The following is an 8,971-nucleotide window of genomic DNA, read 5'->3' as shown; positions in this document are numbered from 1 at the left end:
AGAGGTAGAAACAGATAGAAGCATCAATGATAAGAGAGAATGATTGATCAGCTGTCTCCTGCATGTCCCCTACTGGGGACTGGGCCTAGAACCTGGGCATGAGCCCTGACTGGGAACTGCACCATGACCTCCTGGTTCATAGGTCAATGCTCAAGCACTGAGTCATGCCCACTGGCCGGGCATCACTACCTTGTATTTTTTTTAAATGTTCCAGGCACAGAAATCACTGAAGCCTCCCTCAGTCACTTAAATAGCCTTTGTAATGGGAAGGTGCTAAACTGTAAATCTCACTGTCCTTTAAGAATGCTCAGGGCAAATGTTTAAAGGCCCCAAGCATCATTTTTACCTCACCTTTGAAGGGGTCATCCCTGCATTCCACACATGTTCAAGGAAGGAGTGGCAGGTTATCCCCAACTGATTCAAAACACAGAATGTTCAAATAAAAATTCAAGCAACAAAACACAGAATGTTCAAACAAAAATTCAAACCATAAAACATAAGATGAGGACATAAGAAAGGTCACAAAGTGAATTTAGTGTCGACAAAGAGCACAGCAGTCAATGCTATAGGGCAGTGGTTCTCAACCTTGGCTGCACATTAGAATCACCTGGGAATCTTTTTTTAAAATCCTGATTTCTGGGCCTCATCCTCTGGAAATTCTGTTTCTTTGTTACTAATGTTGTGGCCCCACCCCATAACAAAGAAACAGAATTTCCGGAGAATGAGGCCCAGAAATCAGGATTTTAAAGATTCCCAGGTGATTCTAATGTGCAGCCAAGGTTGAGAACCACTGCGATAGGTGTTCAAAGGAAGGGTGGTGATCATGATTCGAGTGGCACCTGTGGGATGCTAGGAGTTGTGCAGTGAGAGAGGTGTACATTGCACTTGAGTGAATAAAGAGAACAAAGCCCCGAAGGCTCAACTGCAGCACATAGTAGGTACTCAATAAATACATGTTCATCGAGTGACTAGGGCCCCAGAGAATCTGAGTCTACTCTTGGCTGTAGCCGGGACAAGAAAGAATGAGTGGGCAAATGGCAAGCCTCAGGCAGTACATCACCATGGAGATAACCTTGAGCTGGCAGGAGTAGCAGGGGCATAGGTGGGGCCAAGCTGGGCCAAAAACAATAACTAAAGGTCTGTCCCGGCTGCTACTATCCAGGATGCCAACCCTCCAGCTGCTCCAGCTGCCCCAAGGCCCAGGCCTAAAAAGAAGGTGACGTTCTGCCTGCAGAACATGGTTCTGCCCAGCCAGGGTCTCAAAGGCCTGCTGCCTGCTGCCTGCCTTGGCACTGCCTTGATCCTGTCTGGCACTAGGCCCAGCCACACTCTGCTCCTCAGAGTTATCAGGTCCCTGTGTTGGCAGGGCTAAGGATAGCTGGACAGTCACAGCCCTGGTTCAATCAAAGCCTTCCTGGGGTTCCCTGGAGCTATCTCTCATGTGCCACCCACTTCCGGGACTCTATCACCCCACCCTAGCCCTTCCCATCAAGCTCTCTGGCTTATTCAGGATTCCATCAAGTAATACACAATTCATCCTTAAAAGGCAGTATTGCCCAGCCAGTGTGGCTGTGGTTGAGGGTCAATTCCCGGTCAGGGCACAGGCCTGGGTTGCAGGTTTGATCTCCAGTGTGAGGCATGCAAGAGGCAGCCATTCAATGATTCTCTCTCATCATTGACATTTCTATCTCTCTCTCTCCCCCTCCCTTCCTCTCTGAAATCAATGAATATATATATATTTTTTTTTAAGGCAATATTATAGCCATGGAGAGTGACTTTTTATCTACATTACTACATGGGTCACAAGGGCAAGTTTGGCCACGAATTTCTGGAATTTGAGTTCCAACCGGGTGGGAAATGAAATATGCCAACAACAGCAATTACAAAAATGATGTCATGATCAGAAAAGAGGCTACATACACAGAGTGCAATGGAGGAACTAAAGAGGATAATTGATGATAGTGAAATTACCAAAGAGGATGATGCTTTGTGGCCTCCCCCTGACCAAGTGGGTCTGCAAGAGCTTGAAATCGTCATTGGAGATGAACACATTTCTTTCACAGCATCAAAAATTGGTTCCCTTGTTGATGTCAATCAATCCAAGGACCCAGAAAGCTTACGAGTATTTTATTATCTTGTCCAGGACCTGAAGTGTTTGGTCTTTAGTCTTATTGGGTTACACTTCAAGATTAAACCAGTCTAGATTGAATATTGGTGTGGACACAAGGGGTGGGGGGTGGGAGTAGCTGTTTTTAATTACCATTATCAGGAAATTTTTGTGTATATCAGGGCAATATTTTTTATGAAATATAAATGATTGTCTTTAATAAATACATAACAAAATGCAATTTTTGTTTTATAGAAAAGAAAAATAAATTAAAAGGCAGTATCATATTGTTCAGTCTTTTATCCAACAATCCCAAACTCCAGAAAACTCTGAAGACCAAAAGTTATTTGTAATTCACTTCCATGAGGCTATTTATAGTTTTCACATATTCCACTTAGTGTGACTGTTGATCCATTTCATTGCAGAAATATTCATGTCTGATTCCATGATTCCAGGTGCCACCTCAAGCCTCACTGTGGTTTCCCTTACACAGTATATGCACTACGTGTCCTTTCTGAAATCTAAAAGATTCTGAATCCCAAGAGTCAACTGGGCCCACGGGTTAGGTGAAGGGATTGTGGACTGACAGCAAAGCCAGGGTTAAGTTTTACAGCAAAAGGATTTCAAGCTTGAATGCCTGCTCCTCAGAGCTGCTGGCAGGAAAACAAGATGGCGTGGGGGGACTTGGCCAGCTCGGGCAGTGACTATCTACTGACTGGGACACAGCGCAGTGTTTCAATGCTTTAACAAGAGCAGCACAGGGGTATGGCAGCTGCCCAGGAGATAGGGCTTCACCTCTTCCAGGGACCAGACTACATTCTCATCTCCTCACCTGTTTCCTTCAACATTTAAGTGAAGCTCTGGTTGGAGATGAAAGAAGTGAAGCGTGTAGCACACGGAAGGAACTCAGTGGGTATCGGCTACTTTGATTGTTCCTTCATCCAGTGTTTCTTGACCACTTTGTGCTATCTACGCCCCAGGGGGGCAAGACAATGCTTAAATTACAGGGTGAACTCAAGCAGGAAGATAATGTGCATTTGCAATTAGAAGCAAATTGGACTGAGTAGATTAAAGTCAGATTTCAGAGGGGGAGAGTTTGGCCTTGAGAAAAGGAAGCTTGTTGGGTAAGAAACGTGCCCTGGGTGGCGTTAGGAGACCTAGGCCAGGTCAGAAGGACTCACTCTACAACCATAACACTGTCCTTTCCTCTCTGGTCCCAGTCTTCCTCATCAACAAAATGTAGACTTAGCCTTCAACCTACTCTCAGTTCCTTCCCACTCTCTGTGACGTCAAATATCTGAAGGACTGTCATCTAGGAGAAGAGAAATCAGACCTAATCTCTGTGACTCCCAGGGGTACAACCAGACAAAGTGTGGAAGCTTAGGGAGGCAGATTTCTGCTCAAACGAAGGACATCCTAAAATGTTGTCCTACAGTCAGGAGGGCTGCCTGCCTCATCCCCACCCCAGAGAGGCAGTCCCAGGTTTGGGCACTGGGCAGGGAGTCAGAGCAGACGGCCATGTGGTCCTTGTCCATTCAAAGGATCTGGGATTCCATAAGCTGGACCTCCAGAGAGGCCTGGTATTTGTAGAGCATTTGCCGGCTTCCCAAGTGACAATTTCATCTAATTCCATCCCTGGGACAGGTCTAGAAGACAACAAGGCAGGAACTCCCAGTCATTAAGTAGGTGTTGGGGCCCAGGACCCTGGGTGGAGAGCAGAAATATTCTCCTGGGTGCCTGGATGTTGTGGGGGGGTGGGGAGGATCATAGTCAATTTTTTTAAATATTTTTATTTATTTCAGAGAGGAATAAAGAGGGGGAGAGAGATAGAAGCATCAATAGCAGCTCCTGCATGCCCCCCACTGGGTATTGAGCCCTCAACCCAGGCATGTGCCCTTGACTGGAATCGAACCTGGGACCTTTCAGTCCGCAGGCTGACGCTCTATCCACTGAACTAAACCAGGTAGGCCATTTGTGCACATAAAACATAAAATGCAAATTTTATACCAAAGAGCAGAATATAATCAGTGGGAGTTTAGTGGTGACAAGGGTTAATGGAGTAGTTTGAGTCCTCACTCCACTCTGGAGTGGAGGGGTAATGAAGCTGTTGTCCTGGAGGAGTGTAAAGTGGGCTGGTCCATCTACAGGGGCCAAGGTCCCCAGAGTCTGCTCTGCTTTGTCGCCACAGAGGAGAGGTGCACTGAGGGTTACAGAGAAGGACAGGCAGAGGAAGGGCCTTCCTGGAGGCGGTGGGCACATGTTGATAGGTAAGGATGAGTGGAATGTAGAGGGCAGAGGATGGACAGGAGTGGTGATGGGAGCACCATGAGTAAGGTCTTGAAGAGTTACCTGCCTTGGCCCATGAATACCCTCCTTTCAGAAGTAAAGCAGGGGTCATTTTTGGAGGGGACCTAGGGGTCACAGAAGTGGGGACACTGTTTAATCATGAAAATATCTCCCTCTGGCCCACATTTGGAAGCATGCTGTTATAATGTACCCCGCGAATCACAGAAGGGCGCCTCAAGAAGTCAAATTAAAGAGTCAACGGAGGTGACAGGGAAACATTATTCGGAACCCTCAGGTCTTGGGATAATTGTGCTGTCCTGGTTCCCAGGTACAGAGGAATTTGCTTTCTAAAACCAGTAAGATCACAATCAATGGGATATTCCCATTACAATCAATAAGGTATTCAATCGAATGGGATGATTTATACACTTCAGAAAATCAAAATAACTTTTCTATTGTTAAGCCAAACAGCAGGGTTAGAGTTAAACTACAGTTTCTACCTGCGATGATTGCTACCATACTTCAATATATATATATTTCCTGAGCCACATAGGGGCCAGATTGCACCTCTGCCTTAAGACTAAAGGCCCTGCAGACAGCACTCTTGCACCAAGCTAGGGCTGAGGCTGGCATCCCCCACCTTCCCAGCCCTGTCCTGAAAGAGAAGTGGGATGGGTCGGGGAAGCAGGACATGAAGAAAGACAAGTGGGACACGGGGAAGGTGGGGATGAATAAAGACTCAAAGGTCTGGAATCCTAGCACTCCTGTTAAATGTTATTTCCCTTCCAATAATAGCAGCTCCAACTGGTCCAGTCCCAGATTCCCAGAGAGATATCCCAGGATAGAAGTAAATCAAAGAGCTCAGCCAACACCCTCACAAGAAAAGTCATTGTCTCCATCCCCCCTCCTCAGAGGCATTCTCTCAGACCCAGGAATCAGTGTGGGTCTGCATCCAGTGGACTCCCCCCCTCTCCCCCCACCCTGGCTTCTGGAGCAGGAGAGGAAGAAAGAGGAGGGATGGAGGTCATTGAGGCCTGGGTCTGGGGCTCACAAAGAGAGAAGGGAGACATTCGGGGGAGCCTCTTGAGTGAGCTGAGCCTCTAGGATGTCCCCACAGATCCGATGAGCTCATTCCAAACCATCTCCTTTGCTTTTGCATTTCTGTCCTGAGCTCCTTCATACCCCACTCCCATCTTCTGGGGCTGGGCCGAGGTGATAGCGTGGAGAAGGCAGGTAGCACACAGTGAACTGAGCTCCTCCCTGGAATCAGAACAGTTCATCCCATCTTCTGCTACCTGGAGGCAGGGAAGGCTTTGAGGTCTAAGTTCCACTGCGGACAAAATCACCAGGTGTAGACACAAGGTCTGCGAATCCCAGACTGGGAGACAAGGGACAGTGTCTCCTTCCGGGTCTGCTGAGACCGCAGCAACAGCTGAGGGTAAAGAGTGGGAGAGATAAGAGAGCACGGGACCCTTACTTCTCTCCCATGAACAACAGTCCACACTTTGCTCCCAGAATTATCTTTAAATCTGCATCTGTCCCCCTCTCAACACTCAGCTGCCTTCATTGTAAACACCTTTGATGGCTTCCCATTGTTGAAAGTATAAAATTTTCTCCTTGCCCCTACATTCCATCTCTCCCTATATTTGTCTTCCTACCTAATGCTCCAATCCCCTCCTTCTCTAAACCCTCTGCTCCACCTGAACTGACCCCAAACATGTTTTCTAAACTGCCTCCTGCCACTTCCTCTACTTACTGATGCTCCTCTATTTACTCCATCCCATGCCTTCCTCAAGGGTTAGCAAGAATGACACCTCCTCCCTGAAACCTGAACTCTAGCACTGCTGCTGGTGTTCTCTCCTTCTCTGGACACCTCACATAGCACCACACATTGAAGTTGTTTCTGTAGTACTTGGGGTACCTGGCGCCATATGTGGGTGGCACTGATTATTTAAATGGACATTTTATTGGCCCAATCATGGCACCTCCTCTCGAAGAGACAGGATAGAGAAGCCCATAGCAGGGATCAATAACCTATAGCCTGAACCAAGAGATGTCTATGTAATGATTAAAATGAAAGGTCTCATGTGTTGTAGAATTGTGCACCTGAAACCGTTATAGTTTTTTTAACTGGTGTCAAGCCAGTTAATTCAATTAAAAAAAAAAATAAGAAAAGGTCTCCCTCCAGGTTCAGAAGCACAGGCCCTGTACAAGCCAAAGGAGCCATGGGAGGGACCCAAAGCTGGAGATGAGGGCTGACATGGGGACATAGAAAGAATATGGGAGGCAAGTTCTTCCCACAGAAGAAGATAAACTTCAGGGACTAAGAAGACAGAAACCAGTTCCTGGGAAAGAATGTGGTACTCCTTCTAGAAGGAAAAAAAAATGGAAGCTCTGGAAAGGAAGGGTCCTGATCTTATCTGATATTTACATTCCAGGGGCTCCAGCGTCTTCATCTCCTCTTCATTAGAAAATACCTCCAAATAACTCCTGCAGCCGAAATGTCACTGAGATCTGACATATCAAATTCTTGCATTTTCTGCGTTGTCTGTTTTGCCCATGGCTCTCTGAACTTTGGCAGGTTTCAACAATTAAGTCAAGTTGATGGCTTCCTTGTATTTTTTATTCCAATCCTATTAATTTTAATAGATGAAGATGTTATTGTGAAGATGAAAAAATTACTTTCAGTATGCTTGTGCAAGTAATTTCCACTTATTGCTTTGTGTAATTTTATTAAAAGTAAAATAAACTAAGATTTTTCTGGGATAGTCATTAAAAAAATAAGGAAATACCTGAGGATCCCAACTACGTGCTGGAAGAAAGGAATTCAGGTGCCTCTCCTGACCTCCACCCCAGTCCTGTTCCCTCACCTCTGACCTCTGGGCTTTCTGTGAGGATAGACTGCTGATGAGAGCAAGGGCTCTGTCTGCATTTCTGTTTCTTTGTCTACATTGTGCTGATCCTTTAAGCTAGTTTTCTGGGGGCAGATAACGTAAGAGGGTCTGGAAACTTTCAGGGCTCCACTCCTGCAAGGAAAAAAAAAAGAGAGAGAAATAGCCCTAAGAGAACTAGCAGCTTCTCTCACTGAGTCTGACACACACACCACCCTGCCCCCATCGTTCTTACTCTACCACTTTGATGTCCACTATGCTATTTTATCCACTCGCTCATCCAGCTGTCCATTCAAAATCACTTATTAGGGTCTACTGTACATGAGTCAGGCACAGTACTGGAGTACAGACACTTCTGTGGGAGTCTCCGTTCTCACTAATATATGATAAAAGCTAGAATCTAGCTATAAACATACTGTGAGTGGGTGAAGACAATGTTTTGTCTTGTAGACATCCCAGAAGCGGTCACATCTGAGCTGGCCCTTGAAGGATTTATGCCAGGTGAACCTCTCAGGCAGAGGGAAAGGCAGGAGCAAAGAACTGGACACCATCAGTTGACCTTCCTCTTTCTCTTACATCAGATTTCTCTCACTCCACCAATTAGCATTCAACCCTGTTCTAGTGCTGCCCACCTTAAAACAAGTTTTCTGGACCGCCTTCCTAGCAGCTCCTTCTCTAGCGACCTGTCCCTTTTCACAGGCTCGCCCCTTCCTTACCCCTGTTCACTCCTCAGCCCACTCCAGGCTGGCCTGGGCTCCTATCACCCCAGGGAAATTGCATTAGCTAAGGTTCCCAGAGACTCCACCTTGTTAGAATCACAGACAATTGACATTCCTTCTATTCCTAGACCCTTGGCTTTCAGCAGCTGAACGCCCCCTCCTTGAAACACTGCCTCTCCCTGGCCTTCTTGACACCTCACCTCAGGTTTTCCTCCAGGTATACCCGGTACCTCCTCAGTCTCTTCCCCAGCCCACATCCTTTATCTGATCTATAAACATCGATGTTCCTCCCGCTGGGTCCTAGACCCTCTTCTCTTATTACTGTGCACTATTTCTTGGAGTAATCTCATCCATGGCCATGGCTTTAATTGTATTTTCTATTTTCAGACCTTCCTTCTGAACTCCTGAACAGTCTATGGGATTTTCTATTTGATGCCTCCTTTCAGATGTCTCTTAGGCATCTCAAATTTAAGCTGTTCAAAATGGAATTATTGAGCTCTGGCCAGGTGGCTCAGTTGGTTGGAGTGTCATCTAGTACAACAAAAGGTTGAGGGTTTGATTCCAGGTCAGGGCACATACCTAGGTTGCGGGTTCAATCCCTAGTTGGAGTGTGTATGGGAGGCAACTGATCCATGTTTCTCTCTCACATCAATGTTTCTCACTCTCTTTCTCTTCCTTCCTCTCTCTCTCTAAAAATCAATTTAAAAACATATCCTCAGATGAGGACTAAAAAACAAAATGAATTATTGACCTTAGTCTCCCCACCAGCTCCTTCTTAATTATTGCTCACATCCAAAACCTGGGAATCATATTTGACCCTTCCATCTCTCTTACCCCACCCCCTGCATCTAATGAATTATAAAGTGAAGTCTAGTTCCAAAATATATCCATACTTATTCCCTTCTTCTCATCTACACACCTTGTCCAGGCTGCAGCCATCTTGCCTCTATACTACAACACCTCCCTAA

The 8,971-nt window shown here is 46.1% G+C and overlaps 1 pseudogene; it reads left to right on the top strand.

The window, feature by feature from the left end:
• The first annotated feature begins 823 nt into the window (after positions 1-823).
• LOC102753373 lies at positions 824-2,249 on the top strand (annotated as a pseudogene).
• The last annotated feature ends 6,722 nt before the right edge of the window (positions 2,250-8,971 follow it).

Source organism: Myotis davidii, unplaced genomic scaffold (assembly GCF_000327345.1).
Source record: "Myotis davidii unplaced genomic scaffold, ASM32734v1 scaffold233, whole genome shotgun sequence".
In the NCBI taxonomy this organism is placed as follows: Eukaryota; Metazoa; Chordata; class Mammalia; order Chiroptera; family Vespertilionidae; genus Myotis; species Myotis davidii.
This window is presented reverse-complemented; position numbering and strand designations above follow the sequence as displayed.